This window comes from Anomalospiza imberbis, chromosome W (genome assembly GCF_031753505.1).
Source record: "Anomalospiza imberbis isolate Cuckoo-Finch-1a 21T00152 chromosome W, ASM3175350v1, whole genome shotgun sequence".
NCBI classification, from domain to species: domain Eukaryota; kingdom Metazoa; phylum Chordata; class Aves; order Passeriformes; family Viduidae; genus Anomalospiza; species Anomalospiza imberbis.
The window spans coordinates 5,367,409-5,391,739 of NC_089720.1; the positions used below are offsets into that span (position 1 = coordinate 5,367,409).

The following is a 24,331-nucleotide window of genomic DNA, read 5'->3' on the forward strand; positions in this document are numbered from 1 at the left end:
TTGGAGGTGATGATAAGCCTGCTCAACATTTTAGGCTTGTCAGGATACCGAGTATCCAGAAAGCCAGAAAGAAGGCTCAGATTGGGAAAGAGAAAGTTCACTATATAGGCTTTGAAATAACAAAAGGGCAGAGAGCACTGGGTTCTGACAGTAAAGAAGCAATATGTACAATGGCTGCTTCTACCTCAGAGACAGTTGTGAGGGTTTTTAGAGATAGCTGGATGGTGTCAGCTATGGTTCCAAATTTGGGCTTAATAGCCAAACCTTTATATACTGCCACAAAAGGGCCAGAAACAGTATTAGAATGGGCTCCAGAATGCTGAAAAGTCTTTGATGAGATCAAGAAAAAGTTCATGGATGCCCCCACAGTGGGAATCCCTGACTTACAGAAACCATTCAAATTGTATGTACATGAGAGACAACAAGTGGCATTGGGAGGACTCACACAAAAATTAGGTAGCTGGAAAAGACTAGTAGGTATTTCTCCAAACAACAGGATGAAGTGAGTAAAGGATGGCCTGCATGTTTGAAAGCAGTAGCTGCAGCTGTAATCCTGACTGAAGGATCATGAAAACTGACATTTGGCCAAACCCTTACTGTGAACATACCTGTCCTAGGGTGACGCTATGGTGCTTGTATCCCCAATCGTGTGTTCTGTTTATGCTTGATGCTATGTTCTGTGCCTTCAGGACTGGCTCCAAAAAGTGAAGGTTTCTTTTGCCTTGTTATCAGCTGGCTCACCTCCCCCCACGGTCGGTGTCTAGGAGAGAGGCTAGGGCTTGCTGGCTTGCTTGCTTCGCTTTGCTCTCGCTCCTGCTTTTTGCTTTTGCCCTTGCTTTTGCTTTTGCTTATTAGTTAGTTTAGCTAGACAGTCCAATTTTTTTTCCCTGGACTATTTTCTTTCCCTTTCCTGAATACCATCTGAACCTGCTCCGGACTGGGACCTGGGAAACACCAAGAAACACCGAGAGCCTGCATTTTGTGACCTGCAGTAGCCATCCCCAGCGCTGGAGACCAATAACTGGGCGACCACTCCCAGGAGAGACTTTCTGAATTTGTCATCTCTTCAGAGCAGTGAAAGAGTTTTGTCATCTGGTGTTGTTCATTTTTTGTGCTGGGGAGTGCTTTGCCTGTTAAATAAACAGGTTTTTTCCCACTTCTCTCTGAGGAAATTCTTCCTGAATCAGGTGGGGGGAGGGGCCGTGGGGGTTTGCTTTCTGGGGGCTCCTCCTGGAGGTTTTCTCCCAAATTTGCCCGAAACCAGGACAATACCCTATGCTGTAATCTCACTTCTTGAGAATAAGGGACATTATTGGATGTTCCCAAGTTGATTAGCTCAATATCAAGCAGTGTTGTTAGAACAAGGCAATGTGACCCTCTCTTAAACCTCAACTCAGACACTTTGCTTCCAGTCTCAGAGGTAGTAGAACTGCATCATGACTCTTTGGTAGCTATTAAACGAGTATATTCCAGCAGGCTAGATCTCTGAGACAAGCCATTCTCTGAGGCAGAGATGGAACCTTTCTCTGATGGGAGCAGTAACATGTTAAATGGACAGTGGAAATTTGGTTACGTGGTGGTAGCTATTGCAGAGTGAAAATGAACCACTGCCTGGAAACACCTCTGCCCAGAAAGCTGAATTGGTAGTTCTCACTCGGGCCCTGGAATTGAGCCAAGGAAAGAAAATATATATATATATACTTGAATCAAGGACTCATAAAAAGAAGGTGAGCTGGACAGGAAGAAACCCATATCCGAACCAATGTGGCTAATCATATGTTCTCCGTTTATTGCTTATACGATAGCAGTTTATATACACTTCTAGATAGTTTACAATCATGATCACACTCTCATTGGCAAGCAAACATTGTTTGTCTTTGTCTTAAGGTGGCTAAAGTTTCACACTGCAGACCTATACTAATTCACCCCTAGATAGCTCAGTATACTGTGGTACACCTTAACATAATTTCTAACTGCGCCACAAACTTATTTCTGACTGCGCCATAGGCTTCAAGGCCTCACCGAGGCCCATATCTGAGGCCTAGGCTGGGGTAGCTCGACATTCACTCTAAATATACAAATTGTGACCTCTTTCTCTCAGAAATTCCTCTACATATACTGACTGAAAATATGCCTTTGACATTGAAGTACTAAGGCCTGAATAACAGGCCTTGAGCCAAAGTTGACCTCTAGATGAACCTTCCAACCAAACGTTATATTTGTATCTGCTCATTAACAAAGTAATATTAGCAATATGATATATGTATTCATTCATTAGTGGAACATGTATTTAACTTTCCATATTTAGAAATTGGACAAGGCCATGAAATCAGACATCTGGCCTTGTTTGGGGGTGCATGATCAAAGACAACTCCTTTGGTTCCTCCTTGAGCCCTGGCCAGGCTTTGGGAGTAACCCAAGAGGAGGATGAAACCCGATGTTCCCACACTAGAAGTTATGGCAACTTGTTTATTCAACAATATATAAAGCTGAGCTCTCTCACAGTGAAGTCAGAAGCCTTGTTGCCTGTAGGTAGACACACATGCAGGATTTCCCAGTTGCCGAGCACGGTTCTCCAGTCCTTCAATGTGACATCTTCCCCAGTTGATGTATGGACCTGGATGACAGTGAAGTATTTGGGTAACTGGTGGTGTATCTTTCTAAATGACTACAGGCAAACTTTGTAGTAATGATTATGTACATTGCTTAGCTTATCCTTTTGTGATTCTTTGCAGTTTTGCATTATATTAAATTACACTTATTCCCTAAGTTGGTATCTCTTGAGCATTTTTTGCAGGACAATGGACATATGCAACATATGCACAATCCAGCCTTCATAGAAACTGAGTAAGGTCACAATGCCCTTGAAGGACACGAAAGAAGAAGAACACGCTTAGCTCCAGACAGTTCAGGATGTAAAGGCAGACAAGAAAACCGCAGCGAGACGCATGAAGAATCAAAAATAACTAAATTAACTAAAAGCTTAAAATGCGTGCACAGAAGGATTTAACCAATCATGTATTAGCTTGAGGTGCGTGAACAATAGAACACAGTATAAATATAGCTTAGTTTTTGCAATAAATCAGTTTCACTTGATCATATTGATCATGGCATGATGTCCCGTTTCTGATCCTCCGCAGGTATCTGTGTCTTTTGTGCTGACCCCACTCACTGGCAAAATAGACATAGTCCATGCACAGAGCAATTTGGAAAGAACGAGAACTATTGAACTCACAGGGGACCCCAGTGAAATATGAAACTGAAATTATTAAGCTACTTCAAGCTGTTCTTAAACAGAAGAAAGTCACAATAATACATTGCAAAGCACACCAGAAAGGGAATACCAGCATCATAAAGGGAAACTGAAGAGCAGATCAAACAGCAAAAGAGGCTATACTGAAGAATCTAAATTCTGAAGGAGTATTGCTTTCAAAACCCTGTATAGATTTATCTCCGCCAAATTATGTAAAATAAGAGGAACGATTAGCAGAACAGTTGGACTGTACTATAAATAAGGAAGGATGATGGGAAACACCTGAAAAGCAGCTATCGGTCCTAGAGAAGATGATAGAAACCCAACTCAAAAGGATGCATCAAAAAACACATGCAGGACCAGATGTATTGTTACTTTCAGCAACCAAGAATTTCTTTGGACCCAAGATGCAAAGTTTTGCAGACATAGTAGCAAAAAAATGTGTATGTTTCTGTGCTAATAATGCAGAAATAGTAAAGAAAATATAGGGAGGAAGTGTAAAGTGAGGAATAACACCTGGGGAACACTGGCAAATAGATTTTACAGAATTACCAAGATGTAATCAATAAAAAGATGTGTTGGTATTAGCAGATACCTTTTCTGGTTGACTGGAGGCTTTCCTCTTTCATAACAACAAACAGTTGAGAATTAAGGTTTTGTTAAAATAAATAATACCCAGATTTGGTATACCAGAAGGAATTCTTTTAGGTAATGGATCCCACTTTGTAGCAGAAATAGTGCAGGAAGTGTCTAAGTTTCTAAGATTTTACAGATTAGCTAGGAATTACACACCCCATGGAGACCACAATCTAGTGGAAAGGTAGAAAGAATGAATCAGACAATAAAGAGGCAAATATCAAAGTTATGCCAAGAGGCTCAGTTGAAATGAGTGGAGGCCTTACCTTTGACTCTTATGAAAATTTGTATTACCCCCAGATTAAAAGGAGTGAGCACTTTTGAAAAAAAATATATAGGAATGCCTACCAGTATAATCTTTTACCTGGACAAGTAGATCACATGCATGTAAAGGGATAGGCAAATGTAAAAGAATATTCAACTTCTTTTTTACAGATTTATCTTAATTGTATAGTGTATTCGGTTTGTGTGGCCAGGTTCTGATGGGGGAGACTACAGGGGTGGTTTCAGTGAGAAGCTGCTAGAAGCCTCCCCTGTGTCTGGCAGAGCCAATGCCACCCAGCTCCAAGATGGATCTGCTACTGGCCAAGGCCAAGGCAATCAGAAATGGTAGCAACGCCTCTGTGATAAAATATTTAAGAAGGAAAAAAAAGTTATTGCACAGATGTAATTGCAGACAGAGAAGCGAGGAGTGAGAATATGTGAGAAGAACAACTCTGCAGACACCAAGTTCAGTGGAGAAGGAGAGAGAGGAGGTGCTTCAGTCACTGGAGCTGAGATTCCCATGCAGCCTGTGGTGAAGACCATGGTGAAGCAGTTGTGCCCCAGCAGCCCATGGAGGTCAGTGGGGGAGCAAAGATCTACCCGCAGCCTGTGAAGGAGACCCACAATGGAGCAAGAGGATGCCTGAAAAGAAGGATGTGACCCTGTGGGAAGCCTGTGCTGGAGCAGAGTCCTGGCAAGGACCTGTGGACCCATGGAGAGAGGATTCCATGCTAGAGCAGGTTTCCTGGTAGGACTTGTGATCCTGTGGGGGACCAGCACTGGAGCAGCCCATTCCTGAAGAACTGCACCCTGTGGAAAGGGATCCATGTTGGAGCCCTTGGGAAGGACTCGTGTAGTGTATGAATGTGAGACTCACAAGCTGAGAGCAAAACAAATCTGTTTATTGCAGAATTAAGATAGTACTTATACACTTAGTGTGAGAATCTTTGTTCAGTCCTTCGCATGCAACCCAGTTGCAGGCCTGTAATAAATCCATCAGCCTGACAGTTTGTTAGTTTCCCCAAGGTTTGCATGCTTTGAAGAAACAGGACACCTTTCCTGTCCTCATATAGTGTGTAATCTAAGTTCTTCCGTGCTTCCCAGGAATTTTCTGCAGTGTCACAGAATCACAGAATCACAAGGTTGGAAGAGACCTTCAAGATCATCGAGTCCAACCCATGCCCTGACACCTCAACTAAACCATCACAACTGAGTGCCACATCCAGTCTTTTTTTTAAACACATCCAGGGATGGTGACTCCACCACCTCCCCAGGCAGACCATTCCAGTACTTTATCACTCTTTCTGTGAAAAACTTCTTCCTAATAGCCAACCTATATTTCCCCTGACGCAGCTTGAGACTGTGACCTCTCGTTCTGTCAGTTGCTGCATGGAGAAAGAGACCAAACCCCACCTGACTACAATTACCCTTCAGGAAGTGTAGAGAGTGATAAAGTCGCCTCTGAGTCTTCTTTTCTCCAGGCTAAACAACCCCAGTTCCCTCAGCCGTTCCTCATAGGGCTTGTGTTCCAAGCCCCTTACCAGCCTTGTTGCCCTCCTCTGGACACGCTCAAGCATCTCAACGTCCTTCTTAAACTGAGAGGCCCAGAACTGGACACAGCACTCAAGGTGTGGCCTCGCCAGTGCCAAGTACAGGGGGAGAATGACCTCCCTGCTCCTGCTGGCCACACTATTCCTGATACAGACCAGGATGCTGTTGGCCTTCTTGGCCACCAGGGCACACTGCTGGCTCATGTTCAGCCGGCTGTCAACCAGTACTCCCAGGTCCCTTTCTGCTTGGGCACTGTCCAGCCTCACCGTCCCCAGCCTTTAACACTGCAGGTGGTTATCGTGGCCAAAATACAGGACTCGGCACTTGGACTTCTTAAACATCATCTTGTTAGACTCTGCCCATCCATTCAACTGTTCCAAGTCTCTCTGCAGAGCCATCCTACCTTCCAACAGATAGACACACACTCCCAGCTTAGTGTCATCTGCAAACTTACTAATGAAAGACTCAATACCCTCATCCATGTCATCAATAAAAATATTGAACAGAACTGGCCCCAGCATAGACCCCTGAGGGACACCACTGGTGACTGTCCGCCAGCTGGATGCAGCACCGTTCACCACCACTCTCTAGACCCGGCCATCCATCCAGTTCCTAACCCAGCAAAGAGTGCTCCTGTCCAAGCCGTGAGCTGCCAGCGTTACCACCCTTGGGCCTGCTTCCAGACAACCCAGCTGCATCCCCTTTCCCCTTCAAACCTAATTTAAAGCCCTATCAACAAGGTCTGCCAGTTCATGAGCTAAAAACCTTCTGCCTTTAACAGAGAGATGTATCCCATCTGGTTCCAGTAGAGCAGATGCTGGAAAAGTTGCCCCATGATCAAAGAATCCAAAATTTTGCCGATGACACCAACCCTTGAGCCACTTGTAAATGATATGAGTTCTCCTATTTCTTTCATCATTTTTCTCTGCCACCAAAGGAACTGAGCCCCTGTCCTATCAACCACTTGACCCAGTGCCCTAAAGTCCCTTTTAATCACCTTGACACTCCTCTTTTCAATCTCATCACTGCCAGCCTGGAGTATCAGCAGTGGGTAGTAATCAGAGGGCTGAATCAGCCCAGGAAGTCCCTCAGTGATATTTTGTACCCGGGCTCCAGGGAGGCAGCAGACCTCCCTGTGGAATGGGTCCGTTCGACATATGGGGCCCTCTGTTCCCCTCAGAAGGGAATCACCCACTACGATTACCCTTCTTCTTGATGTTAGAGGTGGTGATCCATCTTACAGATGAGTCATAATTGGAAGGCTCACTGGGCAGATAATTTTCTTCTAAACCATTTGTCTGGCTCTCTAGATCCAGGGCCTCATACCTATTCTGAAGTGGCACCTGGCTAGGGGATGGGGGTCAGGCGGAATTTTTATTATTACCTCCCCAAGTGTTGTGGTTTGACATGGAAGTGAATTTTTTTAGGAAGTTGGGTTAAATTAATCAGTGGTCAAGTTTGGATATTGGCACTTAAAGTAACTACTGAAGGTATGGATACGCTTTTGAGAACACAGGGGGTTAAAAGTAAGAACTCTCAAGAGCTCGCTTTCTTTGGTTCTGGTTAGAGTGCTGTGCAGGTCTCCCCTGCCCAGCTACGGGCTGGGTGGGGGAGGGGAAGCTATGAAGCTTAGTTAAGGTGAGCTGAGGAGTAGAAGGACTGGAACTGAGCCAGCTCCTGTAGATGGAAAGGTAGAGAGAAGCGGAAATGCCTTTGTCATTCTCTCCCCCCAGAGGGAAGAGACAGAGAGTCTGGACGGCACCTGTAACTTTGCTGGTGCGGAAGAGAAGGAGGGGGGAGAGATGCTCAGCCTTAGCCTTAGGAATCAGCTGCTGGGCAGAGATTTCAGCCGTCCAGAGAGTCTGAACTTTTAACCCTTTCCTGGGAAATGAAGGCTTTGTAAAATATTACTACTCCTTGATTTGAAGTAGAAGAGAGACAGTCTGGGATCCAAAATGATAGAAGAAGAAATTTTTGAGTTAGAAGGAGATGATGGAGTGGCTTGTGGCTAGACTTTTCTTGTTAGCCATAGACTGAACCAAATTCTCCTAACAGAGGCTGCACTTAGGGGGATGCGTTAGTAGGCCAAGAGACCTGTTTCAGTAACTACCAACAGAAGAATGAAGAGAACAGAGGAAAGTTGAAGAAGGTGTAGAGAGGCCCTCTGTCTTCAGAAAAGAAGAAGAGAAGAAGAAGATCTCTGTTCTTAGACTCTCAGCCCCAAAGAAAAATAGAGGGGACTGTAGTCCCAAAATGAGATACCGAACTGTTGTTTTTCTTAGTCCTTAGCAAAGCATCCTTAAAAGAACCCTATGAGCAGTCTGTCCATGCACAGTGGTGAGAGCACTGTGACATGGAAAGGAGAGTGTCACCATAGCAGATGTTCTCCAGGCAGTTGCCATGTGTGACATGGAGACACAAGGGTAGCAATTGTGTTTCCTGAGAGTCTGTGGCACAGGAGAGACTCCTGTCTCCCTTAATAGACTAAGTATTGCTTATATGAAAAGTAGCAACTTGATCAAAATCCTAAGTAGTATAGCATCCTGAGTTTGTTTAGAAATTAAGTGAGAAGAGGAAGAGTGTTTTGGAAAGTCTTCATCCGTAATTTAGTGTTTGTGTGTTTATAGTAGTAGTAGTTTAATAAAGTTTTTTCTTTGTTATTGAGCTTAAGCCTGCTCTGCTCTATTCCTGATCACATCTCATAGCAATCATGTAGAAAAGTGCATTTTCATAGAGGCGCTAGCATAGTGCCAGTGTCAAACCATAACACCGAGCAAGGACCTATTTCCACTCCCCTTTATCTACCAGGTGCCCTTCTATTGCCTGAGAGTGAGAGGCATATAAGTCTTCTGACTCTTAGTGGGTCTCCCTTAAAGATGTAAGGGCTGAATTCCACCAATCTATTTCCCTTTCACTTTCCCTGATACTCTTTAATCTTTCAAATTCCTCCCTAAGCTCGGCCACCAGTGAAAGGAGGTCGTCGTTCACATGTTCACACCGTAGGCAGGCTTCCTCCACAACACCCCCTGAAACCACCGATAAGCTCAAGCACTCTGGGCAGGAATGGGTCTGTACAGACACATCCATTTTGGAGGGCTCCACTTTGTCACATACACTTGTACCAACCATAGTTTTTGATCGTGTTAAAACCATTACTAGCAGAAAGCCCAAAATCAAGCAGCCAAGAGAAACACCTATACAACACACAGCACACCTTACTAGCAAAAGAACCTGCAACTCTGCCTGCTTGCCCTGCCTGCGTGAACTGCCGCACAAACTCACGTGACCACTCCCCAGAGACATGCCACGCCCCTGTTTGCCCGCAAGTGTGGAAGAGTTCTTGTGTTTTATGAGATGTATGTGCAGGTCCATTATCTGTTTTTATCTGTTGAGGGACACCCATCGTGCTGAAGGCACAGAGCCAATGTTGGGTGGCATCTCTTGATTTCCCACCCTTGTGTGCTGTTGCTACTATGAATCCTGAAAAGGTATTGTACTGGTTTTGGTTTGCCAATCTGAGTTTTCCTGGCCAAAACACCAAATTAATGTAGTGGGTTTAGTCCTGGCCAAATGCTCGTGCACCCACTATAATTATTTACTCATTTTCTGCTGTGAAATAGGATTTAGGAGCAAAGCAGGCTCAAACTTTAAAGGGCATAAACAAAACTTTATTAACAGAACTAAAAGGAAAAAAACAATAAGAAAACAGAATAAACCTTTAGAACACTTCTCCTCCCCACACAACCTTCTTTTCTTTCCCACTGACAATGTACAGAGACAAAAACTGGGAATTTCAGTCAATTTACCACCTCTAAAATAGTCTTTCTTCAGTTCACTTAGGGAGAGGAGTGTCTCTTGCCATGCCATGGAGACTTCTCCACAAGAAACAGTTACCTCATGGCTTCAATGTCACAGCAAATCAGCCGCCCGGGAAAATGGAAATCTGATCACTGAATGAAAGTCCCTCCCACTGACTTACAGCTCTCCCCACAACTGTTTTCGAGGGTTCAATCTTTGGCTAATGGGGTACACTTTTAAGGATGAGCTGTTCAAAAGCAAAGGTTCTCTTCATCTGTCTCTGAGATCATCTTAATCTCTGGGAACAGAGGTCTTCTTCCCTGGGAGCAAAGGGTCTTCATCGCTTTTGTCTGTGTCTGTTCAACCTTATCATCTGGATCACAGCTACTTCAACATCTGCTTGCTTCAGCATGGATACGTTTGCTCATGACTGCAGTTTGAACACTCCATCCCCCCATGCTTCTTTCATGAATTACCGGTGAAATGAACAGGGCTAATGCCTTTATTAAAGTTCAGCTCTTTATTAAAAAGATCAGCTGGGCAGGGGGCCTGACACAGAGCTCGCCTCCGCTGTTGTAGCTTTCCCAGGTAGCTGAAAGGGAAGAAGGCATGCTGTTGTAGCTTTCCCAGGTAGCTGAAAGGGAAGGAGGCATGCAGAGTCTGTCGCTGAAGCCCAGAGCAACAGCCATCCCGTCTTCTTTCCTTGTGGCACACCAGCAGTCGAAGGGTGAGGAGACGTGCAGTGTCTGTTGCTGAAGTCCAGAACAACAGCTGTACCCTCTCCCTCCCTTGTGGCAGCCTCCAGAAGTTCTGTCTTTCCGTCTCCACTTCCCCCAGCCTAGTCTAGTCTAGTCTTTTTTTGGTGAGAGTGATGGGCAAAAGTCAATCAGGGTTGTGTTTCCCTCTTCCTCAGCTAGGGCATTTGTCTATCCCCCTCTATTGGGTTTAGTTCTTTATTTAGGGGTATCTTTATCCCCTAAAAATACTCCCAAGATCCCAAGGGTTTTTTATTTTGCATTTTAGTCCCAGACTGTCATCAGGAGTGAGAGAGACAGGTTATCTCCAGGTAGTTTAGAGAAAACAAACAGAGCAATTAACTAATTAACATTTCAATATCGGTACTCAGGTAGAGCCAGCAGCCAGTCCAGTGTTGCCATGGGAACTAGGAAGGCCCTGCCCACGTCCCCGGGGAACACCTGGGAACTTCGTTCATTACAACCAGGATATTCTAGTGTCTCATAGTCCATCACCATGGACTCACAAAAGAATTTCAGCCCAAGACTAAGGCATCACCTCATTCTCCTCCCGTCTGAGACGTGACTCCTTTACTGACCTCGCTGTCTTCACTCTTGCCTTTTCTCTTACTCAAGAGAGGATTAATGTTTGCCAGTTTCATCTTTGCAGTGAAAGAGTTAATATCCCACCCAGGCCTGCGGATGGTCATGTGATCTCTGCCAGGCAGCGGCCAGAGCACTCGCGGTGATGTATTTCAAGCCGTGCTGGGGCTGTGCCAGGATCTCAGGGGCCCGGGCCAGAACGGTGCCAGCATGGCTGCTTTCCAGCCCCTGTTGCATTCAATTCCAGCCGTGGGTCCACTTTCTGCGTGGGCTGCAGAGCCGCCCCTGGTCTTAGCCGCATGATCTCCCACAGCGGCCGCGCTGTGGGGGGGAAGTAGCTATGATCTCAGTAGCCAGGCTATAGCTCAGCGGAGGGCTGATGGCCACCCCTCCCCCTGCCCGGCAGCCACTGGGGTCTGGCCTGGCCAGCACTGCAGCCGGGACAGGGCCTGGTGGGCAGCCCGGGAAGGGGCTCGGCCCCACAGCAGAGCAAAGCCAGTTTATTACACTGATTACCAGTATTTATAGTTCTCCAACTTCCGCACAAAATTTTCCACTGAGACCCTCTTGCCCTTGTTCCCTTAGCAACAAAATCTTTTTGGTTTTCAAGTCCTTGCTAACATCCCCATGCTCCAGCAGTGTCCTTGCTGACATCCTCTTGCATCAAAGCGGTCAGACATGTTGTCTTCACTTCTTGTTCTTGCCTTGAGTTTATCTCTCCCATGGCTTCCCCTGTACCAGGGCCAGGTTGTCTGCGGTGCTACCCAGCTCAGCTTCTGTAGCTGTCTGATCTTCCACAGTTATCAAATGCTCCCCTTTTTTGTTCAACAATAATTATTTGCTGTATTGATTTATTAATCAATCTCTAAATACATTGAATCAAGCAAGGCAGGCATATAATTATAATTAATAGCATCCTTAATACAAACATTCCCATCTTAATTAAATTTTTTGACCCATCCAGTGATCCTCCAGTCTCCAAAAAGGCTGTTAAACGAATCCATTGTATCTACTATTTCTAATTTGGCTACATTATCTTGTAAAGCTTTAATACTTGCATGAATAGATTGTGAGTGATCAGAAAGGTTCATACAACACATTCCATTAAAATTTTCAGATCCATATCCGTGCGCTAAAAGCAAAGATCAATAGCAGCTCGATCTGCAATGCAGCATGTCTAATTGAATCAACATCAGTTTACAATCTTGTTAAAGCAAATAAAGTAGCATTAGTTTGTCGAGCTAACCAGCAGCCTAGTTTGTCTAACAATCCCAGTGCCTTTCCTGCCGCTACTCCTGGAGCAAAAAAGGAGGCAGCCCAATGCTGTTGTAGTGACCAAAAGTCGAGGTTATTTGTTGCAATCAGGGACAAATGAATGAATACTGTGCTTCCCTCTCGGTGGAAATCTATGTTGTAAAATCATGGATGTGTTGGGTGTCAACAGCGAGAGTTGCCCCAAACTGCAGGGGCCTCCCTTAATATGCGATGGAATAGCAGCCTAAGCTCTGTCTCTGCAAATAAAAAACACTGCTGCTGGTAATGATAACAGAGCATTAGTAGAGTGAGAGATTTTGGTGGAAATGTAATTACACCAGGAACTTTCATTTTTGAATATGTGTTGGCTCAGAGAAACATCCCATGCTTTAGAATGGTTGGCCCCAGAATAATTAAATTTAACACAAAGGTCCATTTTTACAGATCCTAAGGGTTCTAATTCTTGGGGTTGAAGGGCTGCACTAGGGAGATATGGGACCCATTGGTCCCAAGCATCAGCATGATTTTTAAAATGAAGGACATGAGCTGAAGGGGGATGTGGCCATGTGTCTAAAGGTAAATCAACTAGACAAGTAGAAAATGGGTTTTCAGGAGAGGCCATAGCTAAGCATAAAGTACCTTGTCCTGTTAAATTGGCTAAAGTTATTCATACATTTGTTTTTGGCTGATTAACAGGCCAAGTAAAAGTAACAGGAGGAAGCACTGATATTAAAAAAGCCTTTGCTAGCATAAGCTGAATATTACCTTGAGGCAATGGTGATAGAGGGCTCCCCATTGCTACTGTAGGAGGAGCTAGAACTAACACTACAAAACTTATTAACAATGGCACGCCACTTCTCACTTGATAATTCATAATGTTTGGGCAAGCCATATCGATGTCCACACACCAGCTGTTTAATTTGTATATTGCTCTGACTGCTCCATAAAGGGTTGAAATGCTGACAGTCACCTCTTCTATGAGATGCATAATACCAAAGGCACCCTCACCTTTAACACTCACACAAAGTCCACGCTTGATGATCCCCTGTGTGGCAGGTTGCCCTAGGGTGACTTTATGATGCTTGTATCCTCAATTGTCTGTTCTGCTTATGCTGGATATTGAGTTTTGTGCTTTTAAGACTACACCCAAGAGCGAAGGGAGGGGGAAGCGGTGGTGCAGTTTGTCTGCAGAAGCTTCACTTTACTCCCCTGGAATTCCTTTCCTCACTGTACTGCTGAGCTCGGACAGCAAAATAGAGAGATAAAGCTCTCCGTGCTCTCTTGGAGTTCTCGGCTTTTGCAGAGAGAGAGACAGGGAGTTTTTCTTTGATTTTTTTGCTGGTTTTCCTCATTAACTAGGGCAAGAAAGGTTTTCCCTGGACTGTGCCTTCTTATTCTGGTACTGTTCAGCTTGTCTCCAGTCCAGGACATCAGGAGAATCACCCGCGGACCCCCCAAGCTGTACACTGGGCTTAGCACGTTGGGCCTGAGCCCCGGAGGGACTGAGAGACTGACCCACACCCACAGAAGAACTCTTTCTGAATTTGCCATCTCTTCAGAACGGTGAGAGGTTTTATTGTTTAATATTGCTCCTTTTTTTCATGCTTGTGAGTACTTTGCTTATTAAATAAACAGTTTTTTCCACTTCTCTCCAAGGAGATGAGGAGATTTTTCTCCCGAACCGGTTGGGGAAGGGGCTGCTTGAATTTGCTTTCTAGAGGAGACCCCTTTGGGAAGTTCCTCCAAAATTTACCCTAAACCAGGTCACAGACTGTGGCGACTACCTGCCACGACCTCAAGCAGACGAGATGCGCTGGCTAGCACTGCCCGTGTGAGGCCGGGTAGCTACCATGTGTGTGGGCACTCCAGCAGAATGGCGTTTGCCACCCTGGTAGTGCTGAGTGCTGCGGTGTGGGTTACACAGCTTTGGTAGTTTCACACGCTGAGAGGAGATGAAGAGACGAGAGAAGGACACTTGTTTGCGAGCCCAAAGAGTCTTTATTCCCCCAGGCAGGGCAGGAACAAAGGTGCTCTTGTGGTGGGTGCAGTGACAAAATGCCGAAGAAACAAAAGATGGCAGCAGATTAAATAGGGAGTGGGCGGACAGGGGTGTAAACCTGTTTCTCCCAATGGGGACAAACGAGGGACAAGGCTGACAACTGACAGGGAGTGAACAAACCCTGACTGATGGGACCAAATAAGGAGAAAACAGGGAGCGGTGAGAAGATTGACAGGTACCAGGGGATCCAAGTGGCGGGAACTCTGGTGGTAAACAACTTGGAACAAACCACTGTGAGGGGAAAAATGGGGGAGTACAAGGAACAAACCTAACTAACATTAATAAAACAACTGACTAAATATACCCAAACCACAACAACAGGCCAAGCAGGAAAAGGAAATTAACAGACCTACAGAAAGTTCATGCTCAAAAGAGGTTACAAACTCGGTGTCTGGGTGTTGCCAGTCTAAAGCAAGAAAACAGTTGTCAAAAGGAAAGGAAGCACAGCTCTGACCACCTCAGGATGTATGATTGACTGGTTCCCCAAGGACAGAAGATTTATCTTTTATTACTTTGACGTCTCTAGGAAACCCAAGCCACCTCTTCCAGGGCATTAATCCTTTTCTGTATATTGATTAGCTGGTTGTTTGATGAAGGGCCTGATGTTCTTGACTGGAACCTAACAAGGACTGGCATCTGTGGAAACACAAGCAAAACCCCTTCGCCATGTAATGACGGGAAATGGGCCTATAATTCTTCCACTTTCTGGGTCTCTTACAAGAAGTTGTGCTTTTTGCCCTATATTTCCTTAGAAGTAGAAAAGTGTTTTATTATAGGGGGAACTTTGCTATCAGCATGGCAATTTAAGAAATTGAAAAAAGTGCTTTATGTAGCCATTTCATTGGTGTACATCCCTGCATTCCCTCTTTCTGTTGAGCTAAAAGATGGTTAAGCATTGAATGAGCATGTTCAATAATTGCTTGTCCTGTGTGGGAGTGAGGGATGCCAGTAATATGAGAGATCCCCCATAGGGTGAAAAAGGAGGAAAGTAGTTGAGAAGAGTAAGCAGGACCATTATAATTTTTAACCATGTTGAGGAATCCCTAAAGTTACAAAAGCATCCAAAAAATGGCAGCAAACATCTTTGGCAGTTTCACCTCTGTGGCATGATGCAAATAATGCACCTGAAAAGGTGAAAATGGATGAGTGAACATATTTGAGGTGACCAAATTCAGGGTAGTGGGTGACATAAGTTTGCCATACTTGGAGGCTTTGTAGGCCACTGTCCTAGGGTGACGCTATGGTGCTTGTATCCCCAATCGTGTGTTCTGTTTATGCTTGATGCTATGTTCTGTGCCTTCAGGACTGGCTCCAAAAAGTGAAGGTTTCTTTTGCCTTGTTATCAGCTGGCTCACCTCCCCCCACGGTCGGTGTCTAGGAGAGAGGCTAGGGCTTGCTGGCTTGCTTGCTTCGCTTTGCTCTCGCTCCTGCTTTTTGCTTTTGCCCTTGCTTTTGCTTTTGCTTATTAGTTAGTTTAGCTAGGCAGTCCAATTTTTTTTCCCTGGACTATTTTCTTTCCCTTTCCTGAATGCCATCTGAACCTGCTCCGGACTGGGACCTGGGAAACACCAAGAAACACCGAGAGCCTGCATTTTGTGACCTGCAGCAGCCATCCCCAGCGCTGGAGACCAATAACTGGGCGACCACTCCCAGGAGAGACTTTCTGAATTTGTCATCTCTTCAGAGTGGTGAAAGAGTTTTTGTCATCTGGTGTTGTTCATTTTTTGTTCTGGGGAGTGCTTTGCCTGTTAAATAAACAGGTTTTTTCCCACTTCTCTCTGAGGAAATTCTTCCTGAATCAGGTGGGGGGAGGGGCCGTGGGGGTTTGCTTTCTGGGGGCTCCTTCCAGAGGTTTTCTCCCAAATTTGCTCGAAACCAGGACTGGATTAATTCCCAGTGAGCCTGTCACAAAATTATGACATTGACAATCAGGGCAAGCAGCAATGATGTCTTTTGCTTGTTGGTGCTTTAAAGCGACAAAGAGCTACAGCATTCTGGTAAAAAAAGGAATGGCTAAGTTTGGCTTGTGCAACACTATCAGGAAGTACCTGGACAGGTTCACTAAATCAGCCTGTCGGTTTCCTTCTGCTATAAAGCCAAGTAACGTTGTGTGAGAGCGAACACACATAACAAAATAAGGGTGTTGTCTGGCATCTGAATGGAAAATTAATTACTGTAACCACTGGAAAAGATCAACATTAGAAACTTCTCTCATAACAGCAGCTTCAGCTCTTTCAACAATACCTGCAACATAAGCTGAAACGTTTATTAAATTAAAATATTTAGGCCAGTTTTGGAAAGCATGAACAACTGCAGCTAATTTCACAATTTGTGGAGACCCAGAAACTACAGTCACATTGGATGCCCATGTACCAGTGTCATTATCCCTCCAAAGTAAAGCAGATTTATGGGATCATCCGGAGCCATCAGTAAATACTGTAAGAGCTTGTAAAGGAGTTTCACTGTGCTTGGGGTTTAAAACAATTTTGAAGTTGGTAGCTAACAATTTATGAGCTGGTGAATGGAGAGTAATCTGACCTGAAAAATCAGCTAGTGCAATCTGAGAAGGTCCTGATGTCTGCAAAAGCCATTGCAGGTAAACAGTAGTTATGGGTATACAAATTTGTTCAAAATCACAACCTGCCAACATTTGTAATCTCTGTTGTGCCTTAATAATGAGCTGTGCAAACATTTTGTGTTGAGTAACAATTGTCTTTGTCATTTGGTGAAGTTAAAAAAATCCATTCAATGATAAGCAATGGGTTGGCTATATTAGGATCCTGTTGGAACAGCAAAGCATGTGGTTGTCATGAAGGATTTAAAAGGATTAGTAAGAATGGAAGATCAGGCACCCATCATGAGGCTTGCCTATGGGCAATAGCATCTGCCACCTTTTGCAAGGCCAGTTGTGCTTTGTAATTCAAATGTCTTGGGGAAGACAAATCCTAAGGATCTCACCCAATTAATGGTCCCTAGCAAATTTTGTGCCTCATGTAATGTAGAAATTTTGTTTTGAATTTGTAATTGCTGTGGTTGTATGGTTTGGGATCTAATATGCCAACCTAAATATTGACATGGAGGATTTGTTGAATCTTGTCCTGATCTATTTGCAATCCTGCACATTTTACAACTTCTGTGGTGAGGGCTAAGGTTTCCTTCATGTCATCTTGTTTTTCAGCTGCAATGAGAATATCATCCATATAGTGAAATAGTAACACATGAGGCTTTGCCTATCATACTGGGTTAAGGGCCCATGCAACAAACCACTGGCAAATTGTGGGACTGTTTTTTATCCCCTGGGGTAAAACTACCCTGTGGAATCTTTGCAAAGGTTCCTGCATATTTAAACCAGTCACTAAAAAGGTAAATTTTGGTACATCCTCTAGGTGCAGAGGAATTGTAAAAAAGCAATCTTTCAAATCAGTAATTGTCAAGTGCTAATTTTGGGGAATCATGGTAGGCGATGGGAGTCCTGGCTGCAGGGCTCCCATATCTTCCATGACTGCATTTATTTTTCTGAGATTATGAAGCAAATACCACTTACCACTCCTTTTCTGAACGACAAATACAGGAGAGTTCCATGGGCTTGTGGAGGGGATAATATGTCCTGCTTGCAATTATTCTTTGAACAAGTTTTGTAAGGTGTGCAATTTTTTAGTTTGCAGGGGCCGCTGATCTACCCATACTGGTTCACTAGCTTTCCAGGTAACTTTTAGGGGAGTGCGCAAATCAGTGACCCCTATGAAAAATCAGTTCCAATTCTGACCCCCAACTGTGAGAGCATGTAATGGCCCCATAATACCATGGGAATTTGCAAAACAAAAGGCTTAATGGTAGGAGTATGTCCCTTAGGAACTACAATTTGGATAAAATTTTTGCTTTGAAAGCTAGTACTGCTCCCCTAAATGCCAGTGAATGCCAGTGTATCAATAATGCCTGTGAGTGCGACATGCTGTCCTTCCCATGATAGCTTGCATTTACAAGTGGGGTGTTGAACAGTTAACTGCTGAGTCCAGAAAATTTGAGGTGTGCCTGTTGTAAGAGGCCGTCTGAAGCCCCCACATTTGCCTACCAATTGCCACGAGGAGAAACTCCATCCCCCACTACAGTTCCGGCCTGGAGAGAGCAGCAGTGCAGGTGCAGCTGCTGTACCATTACATTAGCTGTTCCGAACAAGGCCTGGCAAGAACTTGAAAAGGACTTGGCAAGGAATCAGCAAGGACTTGGCATGGACCCAGCACGGGACAGCCTGACACGCGGCCTGCTTCAAATCTCCATTCTTAAGCCGAATGAACTTTTGGGGTGACTCCTGTGGTCCTTCATTGAACTGGCCAACAACAAATATTGTTCAATCCGGCATGGTCTCTTAAACAAGTCAAATTACTGTTGCAAAATAATGTCTCAGAAATTCAGCCAGCTTGTTCACCTTTTTTGCAAACTTCTTTTCAGGGTTGGACGACCTGGTTATGACAGCAGAACCCTTCTAAAGACGGATGCTAAGAGACATAACCGGTGCGGTGGGAACAGGATTAGGAATTCTAAATGACATTGATTCAGAAGTATTAATGAATAAATTGGCTTCTACTACAACAGATTTAACCAAATTACAACAACCACTGCAATCGTCCTTATCGGCCTTGGGAACACATCAGTGGTTGCTATCAAACATATTACCAAATTGGGAAAAGGCAAATGTGAATAATAGCAAATTGATAATGAATGCACTTAATGCTACACAAAGCAACGTTTCCTTAGCCCTTAGCTGCATCCAGGCTCAATTATGGATGCAGTCAGTTGCTACCCCAATTATAAGAGAAGGTGAAGAAGGCACTTTGCCTACTGAAATTCGGAAAATAGTTTGGGCCAGTGCCACTGATTTTGAAAGAGATTTCCAATCCTGGTGGAATTTAGTGAATTTTACCTATGACCCCATCACTAACATAGCCACAGCTTTTGTGTTGACCATAAGTAATGCCTCAGTGAATTTGATATTCCCCATCATTGAGTTAGGATTGAATAATGATGGAGCCACTTTCTATCCTTCCAAACATAGAGAATGGGCCTGCCAAATTGATGGCAAATGGCAAACTGTTAATTTAGAATCTTGTACCATCCAAAAACAACTAGGGTTCATCTGTGCAGGTAATGCAATTGTAGCTCAGGATATTTGTCTAGACACAGAACAAAATATCTGTCACTTTGATATTCATCCTAACGAGACTTCTGAAACAGTCCTTGTATATACAGGCAATGGGTGTGCATGCTTTAGAACTGCTTGTGATACTGTGTTTGTAGGAAATATAGTAGTCGATGCTAAAAATCATTCAAATTTTTGTGCTTGCAACTTTACTAAAATTGCAGGATGTGATTTTTCTTTTGTAGCTCCAGTTGCTTCACATGAACTTTTAGAATCAAATTTCACGTTGATTCACAAGTTATTGCCTACTCCCATTGGGATGAAGCTTACTCTAGTAAAGCAATTGTTGCTTCACCAGGATTTGATTAAAATCTTAGGAAAAATCAAGGAGAACGGACAGAAAACTCTGGTAACTGTTCATCATAATGTGCAAGAAATACATCGTGTTGTAGAAAGGGTGAAAAGTGATGCTGAACACAGGTGGTGGGATACCCTTTTTGGGTGGTCACCTACTGCTACCGGTGTCCTGAACAAATTGTGTCATCCCATTGTTATCCTTTTGATTCTAGTTATGATTGGCTTTGTTTTATCAGTAATCTTGCTTATTATAACTTGGTGTCATGGTTTGACACTGGCGCGATGCCAGCGCCCCCATGAAAATGTACTTTTCTAAATAATTGCTGTGAGATGTGATCAGGAACAGAGCAGAGCAGGCCCAAGCTTAGAAACAAAGAAAAGAACTTTATTAAACTACTACTACTATAAAAACTACAAACACTAAATCCTGGATGAAGACTTCGCAAAACACCCCTCCTCCTCCCACCTAATTTCCAAACAAACTCAAAAGTGAGACACCACCCAGGATCCTGATCAAGTTGCTACCCTTCAGATATTCAAATACTCAATCCTTCAAGGGAGACAGGAGTCTCTCCTGTGCCACAGGCTCCCCAGGAAACACAATTGCTACCCTTGTGTTTCCATGTCACACATGGCAACCACCCGGAGAAAATCTGCCATGGTGACACTCTCCTTTCCATGTCACAGTGCTCTCATCACCGTGCATGGACAGACTGCTCATAGGGCTCCTTTAAGGATGCTTTGCCATGGACCAAAAGAAACAACAGTTCAGTTTCTCATCTTGGGACTATAGTCCCCCCAATTTTCCCCTGGGGCTGAGGGTCCAAGAACAGAGGTCCTCTTCTCCTCTTCTTCTTCCTTGAAGATAGAGGGCTTCTCCACACCTTCTCTAACTCTCCTCTGTTCTCTCTACTCCTCTGCTGGTAATCACTGAAACAGGTCTCTTGGCACACCAACGCACCACCCTAAGTGCAGCTTCTGTTAGGAGAATTTGGTTCAGTCTATGGCTAACAAGAGAAGTCCAGCCACAAGCCACTCCATCATCTCCTTCCAACTCGAGAATTTCTTCTTCCATCATCTCGGATCCCAGACTGTCTCTCTTCTACTTCAAATCAAGGAGGAGTAATATTTTACAAAGCCTTCATTTCCCAGGAAAGGGTTAAAAGCTCAGACTCCCCGGATGGCTGATATCTCTGCCCAGCAGCCGATTCCCAAGGCCAAGGCTGGGCACCTCCCCCCCTCCCTCCTTCTCCTCCACGCCGGCAAAGTTACAGGTGCCGTCCGGACTCGCGGTCTCTTCCCTCTGGGGGGGAATGAAAAAGACATCTCCGCTTCTCTCCACCCTTCCATCCACAGGAGCTGGCTCGGTTCCAGTCCTTCTACCCCTCAGCTCACCTCGACCAGGCCACATGGCTTCCCCTCCCCCACCCAGCCCCATGGCTGGGCAGGGGAGGTCTGCACAGCACCCTGACCGGAACCAAAGAGAGCGAGCTCTTGGGAGTTCCTGCTTTTAACCCCCTGTGTTCTCAGAGGCGTATCCCTATCTTCAGTGGTCACTTCAGGTGCCAATATCCAAACTTGACCACTGATTGGTTTGACCCAACTTCCTGAAAAAATCACTTCCATGTCAAACCACGACACTTGGAGAATGATGAAACGGTTAACAAAATTGACATCGATAATTAATGCACACCACCTGGCCGATGTCCTTTACACTATAGACATCCCCAGGACTATGGACACAAGGTGGTTATAAGATTAGAAGATATGTTCTCACATAATTTTCTTTTTTCTCTTTTGATTTGTTCTAACCACTTGAAAAACTGTTTTGAACTATTGTGGTTTATTAATTAGAAAATTTGTTTTGAACTATTACTGTTTATTGACTAGAAAATTGTACTTAGTAATATTGATTATACTGGGTCTATTATTTTATTGTTTGGTATTAATTATACAGGCTTATTATTTGATCAATTTATTGTTTAATTAATTAATATTGATTATTGGTTTAACCAATACTGATTGCATTTTGTTTATTGTTTAATTATAATTTGCCTACTAATATGTTGTGATTGTTTTAGTTTTCCCTGTTTTTCCTTTCCCTTCCTTTTTCTCTTCTCTTTTCCCCGGGATATGGTGCCAACACCTGACTAGTCCTGAAGACTTCACAATGACGCCACAAAACCCTGCTGATGAAGACCTCCTGAGGGCAATCGTCAGTCATGAAAGCCCCCACATTTGCCTACCAATTGCCACGAGGAAAAACTCCATCCCCCACTACAGCTATGGATTGGAGAGAGCAGCAGTACAGGTGCAGCTGCTGTACCATTATATTAGCTGTTCCGAACAAGGCCTGGCAAGAACTTGAAAAGGACTTGGCAAGGAATCGGCAAGGACTTGGCATGGACCCAGCACGGGACAGCCTGATGCACAGCCTGCTTCAAATCTCCATTCTTAAGCCAAATGAACTTTTGAGGTGACTCCTGTGGTCCTTCATTGAAGACCCCTCATCTGCCTTGTTACCACCGTGACAAACAAAGATTGAGAACCCTCCTCCCAAAGACTGAGACTGAGACCCCTACTAAAGGGAGGGGGGAAAATGGTGGTCTGACCACTAATGACATGACCTGTTTCCCTTCAGTAATTTCAGGGGACTTATTCTTCATTGTGTTCGCCTTGCTTTGGTGGTTTCGGTGGACTCACCTGTTCCCCCGCAGCAATCACAATAGACTCTCATTGTCCTGCATGTTCCCCTCTTTTTCCTCTTTGGACTATAACTGGACCCCTGAGTTGACCAGAACTTCAGAGACTCCCCCGACATGATAGACGGATCCCCATCGTCTGGACCACTGAGGATCTCGCCTGTGTTGGTAGCTATTCCCATCCCCCTCTTCTCTCTCTCTCTCTATCCTTTTATCTCCTTTCTGATCCCCATTATCACATTTACTGTTTTGGCCCTTAATAAAGGTGCATTTGTTGTGATTAACTGATAGTCCCTTGTTGTTTGCCTTTTTGCACTTTTGGGATGGGTGAAAAGAACCATCACGACACCCTGCACAAGTGGATCGTGACACCTGTGGATCCAAAATCCTCCTCCCCCTTCATTTCTGCACTGTGTTAGAAGACATTAGCATTGCAAAAAATATGAATTAGGCAATTTTAGAACCCTGGGCTACAGTACATGGGGAGAAGCGAGTCCAGTCCATGATTTTGATTTCTCCTAAAAAGTCTGCCTCTATTACTCCTGGAAGCACAAACAATACCATTAAAGTGGTTGAGGAATGCCCCAAAAGCAACGCAATCCATCCCTGACCTAAGGGTCCATTAACCCCTGTGGGGATCAGATGGACAGAGGAATCTAAAATAGTTACTGTGCAGGCGGCTGGCAGATCCACGCCAGCACTGCCGCTGATGCTGGTTGCAAGGCAGCAACATTGCTCCTGCAGAGCTCGACTGAGGGATTTGTGTCTGTGCTCAGTGCATCTCCATGCTCCAATTCATGTTTCCCAAAATTGGTTTGCCGTCAATATTGTATTTAGAGCAACACTGGTTAGCATACTGCCATCCTTTGTGGCATCGTGGGCAAACTCCAGGTGTTTTTTTGGGTTTTGCTCCTTTTAAGGCATGGCAATTTTTTAAGGTGGCCTGGTTTTCTACAACCAAAAAAATTCTGTCCCACGGGACCAGGGGCTACCTTAACTGCAGAAAAAGCAGCAGCCATGGTTTCAAACTTGTGTTCGACCTTTCCAATATGATTACAGGCTTCAACTATTTCTATAATTGTGGGATTTTTAAGTGGTCGAAGAACCTTTTGACAGTCACTGTTAGCATTTTCTATTGCCAATTGTAAAAGAATAATATTGCAAGCTTCTTGATGAGAAACTTGAGAAGGTAAGCAATAAATTGCATATAAGGGTCTTTTGCCCCTTGAGTTATGGATGTAAAAGCCTTTTGCGGTTTACTGGCATTGGCGACTTTCATAAAAGCATGATATGCATCGCGCTGAGCAGGTGAGTTCCTCATTCTTGTTATCCACGCAGGCGCAGGGCGGGGCTTTCCTCCAGCGAGTGGCGGGGTGATTAAAAGAGGGCTCTAGGGAGCACAGCAACACAGAGCACAGTGAACAGGAGCAGGCAAACACGGGTGTGGTACATCTTTGAGGGTGTGGCACAGCAGTTTGCGTGGCAGTTCACACAGGCAGGGTTGCAGGTTTCCTCCTGGTAGTGGGGTTTTACATTTGTTGTGTTTTTGTTGGTTGGTTTTGGATTTTTTGTTAGTAATGGTATTTAAGCGATCAAAAGCTGCAGTTAGTAAAAGCGTATGCAACCAAATAGAACCCTCCAAAAAATATTGTCCACACCCCTTTCTGTGCAGAGTGTTTGACCTTATCAGTGGTACCAGTCAGAGGACTCCTATGCCTCCCACCATCTGACAATAGGAGGATACCTGGTGGATGAAGGGGAGTGGAAATGGGTTCCTACTCAGGGAGGTAATGAAAACTTCTCCCAACTCCCATCACCTAGGGGCTACCCAGGAGCCACTTCAGAATAGGTATGAGGGCCTGGATCTAGAGGGTCAGCCAGATGATATAGAAGAAAATAATCTGCCTGGAGAGCCTCCCAATTACATGTCATCTGTCAGACAGATCGCCACCTCTAGCATTAAAAAGAAAAGAAGGGTAGTTG

General features: G+C 44.5%; 2 long non-coding RNA genes across 2 annotated transcripts in view; both read left to right on the forward strand.

Moving 5' to 3' along the window:
* The window catches only part of LOC137464258 (uncharacterized), a 360,835-nt gene that overhangs the window by 206,096 nt on the left and 130,408 nt on the right, over positions 1-24,331 (forward strand). The gene's annotated exons all lie outside the window — the stretch shown is intronic.
* LOC137464262 (uncharacterized) overlaps positions 1-24,331 on the forward strand; it is a 247,754-nt gene that overhangs the window by 176,740 nt on the left and 46,683 nt on the right. The gene's annotated exons all lie outside the window — the stretch shown is intronic.